Here is an 11,077-nt window from a genome sequence, read left to right as displayed (position 1 = left end):
TTTAAATGTAGATAGGGCTTCTCAAGTCTTTTGAATTTGAAGGGCTGCTATCTCGGCCCCATTCTTTTCATCATCCTGTTTTGAATGACACTGAGCACGTATAGATTCTTTCATAAAAGCACCCCCTGGATGCAGAGCTCGGTTACTCCCGGAGGCTTGCTAACTTTGCATAGCAATTAGTGCTGACTCCTCTCCGAATGGGGCTATCCACATGCAGCTCCAGAAGGTTCCACGGAGTTCCTCCAAGGTCTCAGAGAACCGCGCGCCTTTTGATTCCAACCCCGAAGGGAGGAAACTTGCATAATGACCGAATCCCCAACGGGAGTGGTCGGGAGGAGGAGTCGGTAATCCCGAAGCCTGCGGCATTCAGGGCGTCCCCGCCACCGGGCTGCACCGAGCCGGCGTCTGCCTTCTTTTAAAATCCATTCTACTACCTTCGGTGACCGCGCGGGGCTGGGCCACATGGTCCTCCCTTGCAGCCAGTCAGCTGTGAGCAGCAGATGGGACCATTTGCATTTTTCTTTTTATATTTTTTACTCCGACCGGCAAATTAAAAGAGTTAAGGAAAAAAAAAAAAAACCACACACGCACAACAAACACCTACATCCTCATTGTTTGCCTAACACGTAAACGCGGTTTCAACTGCTGGATCGGGCTTCCCTGACCTTCACACGCCACACCCCTTGCAAGTCCCCGGGACTTCAGAGAATGCCCGAGGGGTAGGTTTCGGGTCGGTCGACTTGCGACCCGCGGCGCCCGGAGCAGGAGGCGAGGCTCGGGCCCAGCCCAGCGAGCGGGGGGGGGGGGGCGGCTCGTGTCCGCGGACACCCCGCGGGCCGCTCCGTGCTCGGGGCTGCGAGCGCCTCAAACACCCCGAAACTTTGGGGCTGCGAGGCTCGGCTCGGCTCCGCTCGGCTCGGGCTCGCCCCCAGGGGGCGGCCCCCCTGCCCGGGGGAGTGGCCAGGGCCGGCGTCTCCCCGCGCCGGGGTCGCCCTCCCGCGCCCCCGCCGGGCTGCAGGCGGGCCGGGCCGGGCCCCCCGGAGGGGGTGGGGTGCGGGGTCCCGGCGCCCCCAGGTCTTTGTGCGCATCGCGGCGCGGGAACCCCCGCCCGGAGGGGAGGGGAGCGGAGGGGAGGGGAGGGGAGGGGAGCGGAGGGGAGGGGAGGGCCACGGCCGGGCTGCCACCCAGCGGGCAGGGACGCGGGCGCGAGGGGAGGAGACGCCTCGCACAGTCGCCGTCCCGCGGAGGGGCAAAAAAAAAAAAAAAAAAAAAAAAAAAGTGGAAAAAGAGGCTTTTCAGGTCCAACTCCTCGGGGCTGAGCCACCGCGCTGGGAGCCATGGCTCGCGGGGGGCGGCCACGCGGCGCGCAGGCACGTTGCCGGCGGCGCTGCCCCGGGGCGCGCCGTGGGTCCGCGGCCCCCGCCCGCCCGCCCCGCCCCCGCCCCCGCCCCGCGCGGGCCCACGTGCAGCGGCGCCCGACGAGCGCGCGGGGCCGCCCGGGCCCCCGGGGCGCGCGCCCCAGCCCCAGCCCCAGCCCCAGCCCCCCCCCCGCCGCCGCCGCCGCCGGTCCCGCGTGTTTCCCGCTGAGGGGGCGGGGAGGGGCGGGCGGGGTGGGGGCGGAGGGGTTGTGGTTCCACTGCAGCGGGGGCTCCTGTGTCCTTGTGCGGAAATGACACACGGAGTCCCGTCACGTCACGCGAGAGCGCAGCGCACGGACACACACAAAGGGGGAAAATACACGGCGCCCTCCCGCCGCCCCCAGCGCCTCCCCGGGCCGCGCCGCCCCGGCCCCCCGCCCCGGCCCCGCGCCCCCACCCCCACGTGGCGCCCGGACGCGGCGCGGGCCCGCTCGGCGAAGTGCACAACTCGCGCCCCAGGTGAGTGCGGCGCGGGCCGGGGCTGCGGCGCCCGTGCCGGGGCCGGGGCCGGGGCCGGGGCCGGGGCGGGGGCGGGGGGCGCGGGCGGGCGCGGGCGGGCGCGGGCGGGCGCGGGGGCCGCGGCGGCGGCCGGAGCCCGGGCAGGGCGGGGGGCGCGCAGGGGGCCGCCCGGAGCGCGCCCGCCGGGAGCGGCGCCCCCCACCCCCCGCGCGGGCCGGGCCGGGCCGCGCCGCCGGAGCCCCACGGGCTCGCCGCGCCCATTGTGCCGCGCGCCCCTTTGTGCCCGCTCGGAGCGCGGAGCGCGGAGCGCGGCGGCTCCATGGCGTTCGGGCAGCGCGCGCCGCGCGGGCGGGGGGGCGCGGAGTGGAACGGTCCGAGCCGCCGCCGCCGCCGCCGCCGCCGCCCCACTCGCGCCGTGCGCGGGCCCCGCACCCCCGCCCGGCGCCGCGATGGAGCGGCCGCGGCGGCCGGAAGGCTCGGGGAGCCGGCGCTGGGCTCGGCCGGGCTGCGGCGGGGCTCGCGGCTCGGCGTGTGCGAGGGGGTGTCGGGGCGGGCGCAGGGGGCGGGGACTGGAGGGCGCCGCCGAGCGGGGAGCCGGCGGCCGGAGGAGCCCCCGTTCGCAGGGACGCTGCCTCCCGAGTCTGCAAATGGAGCTGGGCCGGCGGCGGCGGCGGCGGCGGCGGCGGCGGCCGGGAGCGGGCGGGCACGGGCCCCGCCGCCAGGGGGCGCAGCCCCCCCCCCCCCCCGCCCGGGCCGTCCACGGCGCGGTTCGCGCTTCCCGCTGCCCGGGAGCTGGAGGCGGGCCCGGCGCCCTGGGTGTGCGCACCCGGCCTGGCGCGAGGCCTTCCCGGCCCCGCGGGGCTGTAGCCCGGGCGCCCGCCGCCGCCGCTCGCCGCCCCGTTCCCCTCTCGCTGCAGACGCGGTTTCCCACGCAGGCTTTGCCCTCGCCTTGCCGCGAGCTGGGCTGCAGCCTCCCCGGGGGGGCCTTGGGGGGCCGCGGCGTGGGCTCTGTTGTTTTATTTAACGAGGTGTTTTACGGGGCTGAGAGGGCGGCGGCCCCCCCCCCATCCCGCACCGGCTGCCGGGCGAGGTGCACGGGGCGCGGCTGCTGATGTTCAACTTCCCAAGGGGACTTGTGACGGGCCACCGCGCCGGGGAAACTGAGGCTGCAAGGGAGTGAGCTCTCGGGCCGGCTTGGGTGTCTGAGAGAGGAAAGGAGGAGGTTCGTTTGTTGTCCGCACCCCCACCCCCTCGGTTTTTGTTCTGTTTTGGTTAATCATCCGTCCCTAGCTCACGGTTTCATATCACCCTAGAGGACCCCGCCAGGCCCGCCCGCCCTCCCTGCAGAGGCGCCTGCACACTCCTGCGTCCTCCCCGCGTTGCATCCCCAGCCACCAGCCCGGTGCCTGGTGGTGCAGGAGGTGCTCAGGGAACACTTGCCCAAGGAGTGGAGAGCCTCTCGGGTTCCACGAGGGGGCTGGGCGGGAGCAGCCCATCCCGGCCAGGGGGTCCCCGGGGGTCCGCGTGGCCCTTGAAATGAGATTCACGGGTCAAACCAGAGCTTTTAATATCGGTCACGCAAAAACTCCACCACTGAATGTTGGGTGTTTTTATTATCAATTAATTAATTTATTTATTATTTTATTTTATTTATCTATCTATCTATATTTATTTATTTTGCTGGAGACACCTATTCCCTCCATGAAGTAATGTAACACAAAAGTTTTATGTCCTTCCCTTTAGTTACAGCAAAGAAGAGGGACCAGTTAGGACCTAGTAGACAGGATGATCATCCCAATAACCTGTTGATGGGTGTACCGCGTTGCCCCGTTTATTAATACCGTCCCCCTTTTGGTCACTTCCAGGTTCCTAAGCATCCTTTGCGTGAGCGGAGGAATTGCAGAGTGTGTAATAATTACGAAGAGAAAAATTAGAATCAACCCTGACAGATTTGATTAGGTGAAAATGTAATCTCTGCAGCACGTCCCACCTGCCGCTTTTTAGAACTGACAAAAAAAAAAAAAAAAAAAAGCCCCTGAAGCAATGAGGAAGGAAACAAGAAGCTTTTATGAATTGAATTGACACCAGATGAAAAATCTGGGGATGTGTCTTTTAAATACCTCAGAATTTTATAATGGAGAAACACAAGAAGGTTGCTAGCCAACCAGCAAAAATAACTTGGTGTTTAGTGTATGGGAGGTTGGGGTATAGCATTTTTTTTTTTTCCTGGCACCTGATTGTGATGACAGGTGGTGAATTATAGTTGCTCCCCTTATTATTCATTGTGCTCCTTGCCGGCTAAAGGAAGTTTGAGGAATTATTTGTAGAATTCATCTTCTGGTTGATGGGACTTTGTATCCTCCCCTTGCTGGTGGTTACAGGGATGTATATATGTGGTTATCTTTCACAGAACTGTGCACCCCTCCCCCCAGAGAGGAAATCTTACTGTATGATATATATATATATATATGATTTTATTTATTTATTTGAAAAGGAGAGAACACAAGCAGGGGGAGAGGCAGATGGAGAAGCAGACTCCCCACTGAGCAGAGAGCCCAATGTGGGACGATCCCAGGACCCTGGAATCATGACCCAAGCTGAAGGAAGATGCCCAACCAGCTGAGCCACCCATGTGCCCCAATATTTTTGTTTTTTAAAGATTTTATTGATTTGAGAGAGAAAGCACAGAGGAAGAGGGAGAAGGAGAAGTAGGCACCTCGCTGAGCAGAGAGCCAGATGCGATGCGGGACTCGATCCCGGGGCCCTGGGTTCATGACTTGAGCCAAAGGCAGATGCTTAACCAACTGAACCACCCAGGTGCCCCTTAATAAGATTTAATGTCACGTAAAAACACACGCCCCCCCCCCAAATGGGGTATTTTATGTGCTTTGTGAGCATCACTTTGGTCTTGTTGTTTCTTTCCCCCTTCAGATTGGACAGTTGTTCTTGCCCCCCCCCTCCCCAGTATTTCTTGCAACATTATTTCAGCTCAGAGCTCATGTGGTTTCTGGAACTAGCTGCCACACATGACCCCCACATGCCATGCTAAGAGTGCTCCGTGCTGGCATCGGGCCTTCCATATGTCAAACAGGAGAGGTGCTATTTTACTTGGAGTGGTGGTTCATGCCTGGCGTGTTAGTCACTAAGTGATCGGACCTTTTACTTTTGTTTTACTTAACTAATTTTTAAAAAGATTTTATTTATTTATTTGACTGAGAGAGAGCGCACAAGCAGGGGGAGTGGCAGGGAGAGGGAGAGGGAGAAGCAGACTCCTGGCCTGACATGGGGCTCAGTCCCAGGACCCTGGGATCAAGACCTGGGCCGAAGGCAGACGTTTAACTGACTGAGCCCCAGCCGCCCCCGAATGATTGTTTTAGCGCTGAGTTTTTCTCAGCAGCTCACCTGGTAACCTGCCCACCCCTCATTTTCAATCCAGCTTGAAACACGGGTTTTTTTTTTTTTTTTTAATTTTTATTTATTTATGATAGTCACACACAGAGAGAGAGAGAGAGAGAGAGGCAGAGACACAGGCAGAGGGAGAAGCAGGCTCCATGCACCAGGAGCCCGACATGGGATTCGATCCCGGGTCTCCAGGATCACGCCCCAGGCCAAAGGCAGGCGCCAAACCGCTGCGCCACCCAGGGATCCCGAAACAGGGATCCCGAAACACGGGTTTTGAAGTCAACCCTCTTAGTTTTTTGTTCTCTACCAGTGGCCCCGCTCCTCTCCTTTTCAGTATCAGTGGGCAGTGAAACGCAGTTGCATCAGTATCTATAAGGGCACTGATTGCTCAATTTGAATGAATTACTTATTGGTTAATTTTTAAGTTTTTATTTATAGGACTCATGTCTCCACCCAACGTGGGGCTCAAGCTCACACCCCGGAGCTGGAGAGTCACCTGCTCCTCCAGTGGAGCCGGCCAGGGGCCGTGGGTTTGAGCATGGAAGCTGGTGAATGGAAGGCCGGAGGCTTGGGCTTGGGGGGGGGTATTTACACCAGACTCTGCCCCACCTCTAATTAGCTCATGTGGTCACAAGACCATGCACTCGAAAAAGTGGGAAGTACAGAGGAAACTCAGCTTGTACCTCCTAGGAAAATTAGTCACCACTGTACAGTCAGTCACATGGGTGACTGCTGGGGTGTGCTGGCCCTCTTTTCCTCCTTGAGCCCCGGCTTCTGGGTGCCAAGGTTAAAGCTGTAAGTCTGGCGCCTCTTACAGGTTGATGTCTGAGGAAGGGGCCCCTCCTGGGCCCCACGAAGGTGCTGACGGTAACGGCCTAGCCATGGCCTAGCCGAGGAGGGCGTCACGCGCAGTCACCCTCAGGCCGGACCGCAGGCAGGCATGCTGGAAGACGTGGTTGTGCTCTAAGGAAGGCAGCAACAATTACAGCTTTAGAACACTCGGGGGAAAATTGCCCTGGTTTTTGCGAGGACTGGTATTTTTCAGACTGCATTTGCAGATGTGTCTAAAAATAAAAACAAATTGCAAACATGTCCTGCAAGTCCCAGGGGCAGGATGCCACTGCCAAGAGGGCCGGGTTCTGAGAGCCCCAGGACTCCCAGCCGGTCCTGTAAACGCAGAGACCCGAGCCCCGCAAGAGCAGATGGCATGGGAACATTCCTTCTGTCCTTAGGGAGAGCGTTTTGATTTCATCCCCTTCCAGTTAGTTTTTCTGTGCCTTTCGTTTAAAAGGAAAATTACTAAACTTTTAAGTTACTAAACTTTTAAAAGCTTTGAGCCATATTAATTTTGCAGCTTTAAAAAATATCCACTGTTAAGATGACTCTGAAAATCTTTTTTTTTTTTTTTAAAGGTTTATATCGGATAACATTCACTAAATGCAATGTGCCAGTCATTTTCTCCTTTGTAGTTTCTGCAAAAATTCTCTGGGTAGGGTAGTGTGTTGAGCTCCATTTTACAGAAGAAAGAACCAGGGCCTGGTAAGCAACTTGTCCCCGGTGTTAATAAGCTGAACAGAGGCGGAGCCAGGGTTTTAACCCGAATCTTTCTAACCCTAGAGTTCAGTAGGGAATTCCCTTTTCTTCGGGATCAGCTGCACTTGTCCCTACTCTGGTGGTCCAAGGGCCCATCTGGCCAGGTGGCTGGCTCAGCATCAGAGCCCAGCCTGCAAACCGGCGCTCAGTGGGAAGGCAGGAGGCAGAGTGTGGGATGGTCCTGCCCCACTTGGTCCGGCTCTTTCTGGAAGGCTCCAATGAGGAGCCTGAGTCCACCCTGCTCCCTTCCCTCTTTTTGCTTTCTCTAATGCCTTCTCCGCTGCTCTCCCTGCTTCTCCACCTGCAAAATCAGAGGGCTCTTGTGAGGATTCCGTGGGTTAATATGTAAAACAGACCGAGGAGCCAGCACTGCGGAATGTGAGCTGTTGTCCTCCTTTCCTGTGCTTAATTTTTAAAGTCATTTGACAGGGGCGCTTGGGTGGCTCAGTCAGTGACCTTTGGCTCAGGTCATTGATCCCAGGATCCTGGGATCCAGCCCCCACCTGGGGCTCCCTGCAGTGCGGGGAGTCTGCTTCTCCCGCTCCCTCTGCCCCCACCCCCCGCTCATGTTCTCGCTTGCTCTGCTCCCTCTCGCTCGCTCTCTCTCTCTCAAATACATACACTTGGGGGATCCCTGGGTGGCTCAGCAGTTTAGCATCTGCCTTTGGCTCAGGGTGTGATCCCAGGGTCCCGAGATCGAATCCCGCGTCAGGCTTCCCACAGGGAGCCTGCTTCTCCCTCTGCCTATCTCTGCCTCTCTGTCTCTGTGTCTCTCAGGAATAAAGAAATGAAATCTTAAAAAAAAATACATACACTTAAAAAATAAATAAAATCACTATGACGGGTGTCACAAAGTCAGATCAGTTGTGACGGCTGTGAAAGGGATGAGGTGAGTTTCTGTTAGATCATAAACTTTTTAAGGCCTGAGTATGTCTTCCGCGTGATACCTCGAAACGGATCCGAGCGTATTTCCTCGGCTTTAGCCTTTGTGTGAGGCGATACTGTTGAGCCACCGGCTGCGGGGTCTCCGGCTCCCAGCCCAGGGCTCTTCTGGGCCTCACGTTCTCCAGCCGCCCTTCCGATGCGGAGAGTTGGCCTCCCTTCTCGTGCGGCGGATGCGAGGTGGGGCCGCAGGGGCCTGGTCTTCCCGGACCACACCTCGGCCCGGTGGCCCGCGCTACGTTCGGCGGCCGTTTCCGAGTGAGAGGGCCGGAGTCCTGGGTCAGCCGGCTGCGCCCTGAACCTCGAGGTTTCAGGAAGCCCAAGTACTTCCCATTTCTGGGCCGCTGCTGTCCCGTGCGAGCCCTGGCCGGCCACAAGCCCTGGCGCCTCCCCGCTCCCACGGGCGCGGATTCTCTGGGAGGGACGTGCTGGAGAGGACCCCTGGCCGCTCCCAGCCCCGGCCGAGCAGCACGGGGGCGCGTCGTCCTTTGCACACCTGTGGGACACTCAGGGAGGAGACCGTGCCCCTGTAAAGGCAGTGGGGCTTTGGCAAGGAGTCCCCACCCCAGGTCACCCCCGCTCTCCCTGCTGCGGCTTGTGTGCAGGGATTCCCCAAGTCAGGTCCTTACTACCCACCCGAACCAGTGCCCTCCGCACACCTTCCCTTCTCTGGCTCAGCCGCTCCTCAGCTCTGCAGACCTCCCGACCTGCCCTCTCCCCGCTACGTCGCGCTGCTCGTCCCTGCAGCCAGGCCCCTCAGAGCAGGCCTCTGCTTGCCCAGTTGGGGCCAGTTTTGAGGAGTCGGGAGGAGGGTCCCAGAGGCGGGTCAGAACATCTCTCGGACACCAGAGAACAGGCTGAAGAAAGGGCCACGTTTAACAGTTGTCATGCAGAGCACAGAAACCCCGAAAGGGAGGCCCCTGCCCTGGCGAACTTGCTGAGCTTCCGGCCGGTCCACTGGTTTCCCCAGCCCGCCACAAACCCTCCAGTGGCCCGGCCTTCCACCCCTGTTCACAAGACCGTGCTCTGGTTTTCTGGTCTTGTTGCGTTTTTTTTTTTTTTTTTCTTCCCATAAAACTGGCCTTATTTTGAAGACCCTTCAAGTATCGGGCAAATCTCAGAGCCTATAATGTACCCGCTAGGAAATGACATTTCCTTATGGTTCAGAACTGATCTCTTCACCTTCTTATTCACACCCAGGTTTATGAGCTGAGACTTTTTCCTGATCTCTCCTCCCTACACAGAGGAGCATTTTCTACCTTCAGAGGCAATAATTCAGAGACAGTTATGAAAGGTTTTTCCTGACTTGTCAGTTCTCTCATTTCTTAGATTATCAGCATTTTAAATGTTTAAAAGTTAAAATGATTTGATCTTACATAACTAGCATCTAGTTGTTTGTAGGCCTAAGTTAGAATATAGCCTGGCCCTGTGCTGTTTTCATATTGTAATACTTCTTATTTTTTCACTTTTGAAAGCTTCTTTTTCACTTTCAAAGAGCTGGATGCCCACTGTAGAACATTTGGAAAATAGAAGGAAATATTACGAAAAAAATCATCCATAATCTCCTAATTGGAGGTGATTAACATTTTGGCAAATTTCCTTCCAGCTGCTTTATGGCAGTTTTTAATTACGCAGTTGACATATCCCCAGTGAACTTTGAAGTATGTTATTATTGACTGGGTTGGCCCTGTAATGAACAATTGATTTTGAATCTTTACACATAATTTAACGCTCAGCTCTTCTGTCAATTGAGGTGTCGAATTCGTGTGTTGAGAAAATGTGTGGAAGTTGACTTCCTAACTTTGTATAGTGGAAATAACAATGGTGATCCGTGGGGAATCTCATTCCAGGTCACATTCAGTTTGTTGTCTCTCCCTCTTTCTCTGCAACTTTTGTGTTTATCAGTAAATAATAACAGCTGATGGCTGTGGAGGGCTTCTGCACCAGGATTTCCACCCTCAGGCTAACACTCATTCCTGCCTGCGCTTGGCCTGAGATCCTCTGCCTTCCTCAGTGTGGTCGCTGCACATCCGAACTTCCAGGTGCCTGAGACTCCGCAGGTGACAGAAGGATTTGGGTATAGGCCCTTATAAGCAGAAGGTGATGAGAAAGATCAAGATTTGCCCAGCTAAACATTGACAAAGTTTTTTCTTTTCTTTTTTAAAAAAAGATTTAATTCACCTATTCATGAGACACACACAGAGAGAGAGAGAGGCAGAGACACAGGCAGAGGGAGAAGCAGGCTCCATACAGGAGCCCGAGGTGGGACTCGATCCTGGGACCCTGGGGTCACGCCCTGGGCCAAAGGCAGATGCTCAACGGCAAAGCCACCCAGGCCTCCCTTACAAAGTTCTTTTCAAAGTAGATTCTTTCCCCCCCTAGAATTTGCTTTAATGTTATTTCTCTCCTCTACCCACCCCGCAAAAGAGAAAAGTCTGGTAAGTATATGTCAGAGCTGGAAATTATTTGTATCCAGGTCGCAAAACGGTGAGCATTGGTGGGCTGCACAGCTGTGGCAGGCGGCCCGTGTTTACTAGATTTGAGTGAGTTATGGTTGTTATGGAAACCCTAATGTAGTATCTCCGAACCTTGGGGTTCTGAGTGCTCTTTCCTTCCTGTTACTTTTATCTTACAGTGTTCACCCATCCTCCCCTCTGACAGACGTTCCCAGAGTCCCGTCTTCCTTACCCAGGCCCTCTGTCTCTACTTGGATTGCTTGCGATCAGTCCCTGTAAAGAAGCTGTGCGGTCCGTCGTCCCCTGCAGAGGACAGTGCCCCCGCTGGCACACAGTGCGGGGTGTGCTCCCCGGAGCCCCGGGCAGGGAGGCTTGAGCATGTCCCCAGCCTTCCTGAGCCTGGGATCCCAGACGTGGGAAACGAGATCGTCTCCAAGGTCCTTTTTGTCTCTAAAAGCGTGCCTCAGTTTCCAAACGTGTAAAATGAGACCAACAGGAGTCCCTTCCTCATAGGATTGTTAGAGAAGTTAGTTTACTGTAAAGTTCTTTCCACGCGGCATCTTCTACACAGTGTAAAGTATGGGTTCTCCTCTGAGCGTGCAGGGCAGCAGGGAGAGGGGTCCCAGGGAATGGCATAGTGCGCCTGCACCCCGGGAGCTGGCCCCGATGGGCACAGGGGGCCGCCCCTCTAGTGCCCTCAGCCCTGCCTGTACACAGGGCGCTCCTTCCCCACGGAAGCACACTACCATGGCCCTCACCATCCCCTCCCAGAGAAGCTACTCACTCTGGGTCCTTGTCGCCCAGTCT

The 11,077-nt window shown here is 57.2% G+C and overlaps 1 protein-coding gene across 1 annotated transcript in view; it reads left to right on the top strand.

Annotated features, from left to right (window-relative positions):
• Window positions 1-1,761: 1,761 nt before the first annotated feature.
• Window positions 1,762-11,077, top strand: part of BEND3 (BEN domain containing 3) — a 34,937-nt gene continuing 25,621 nt past the window's right edge. The window contains exon 1 of the mRNA XM_055330858.1: window positions 1,762-1,877. The gene's annotated coding sequence lies outside the window, so the exon portion shown is untranslated. The remainder of the gene's footprint in view (window positions 1,878-11,077) is intronic.

Source organism: Nyctereutes procyonoides, unplaced genomic scaffold (genome assembly GCF_905146905.1).
Source record: "Nyctereutes procyonoides isolate TBG_1078 unplaced genomic scaffold, NYPRO_anot_genome, whole genome shotgun sequence".
Classification (NCBI taxonomy): domain Eukaryota; kingdom Metazoa; phylum Chordata; class Mammalia; order Carnivora; family Canidae; genus Nyctereutes; species Nyctereutes procyonoides.
Note: the sequence above shows the minus strand (reverse complement) of the source record. Positions and strands in the feature narration are given on the sequence as shown.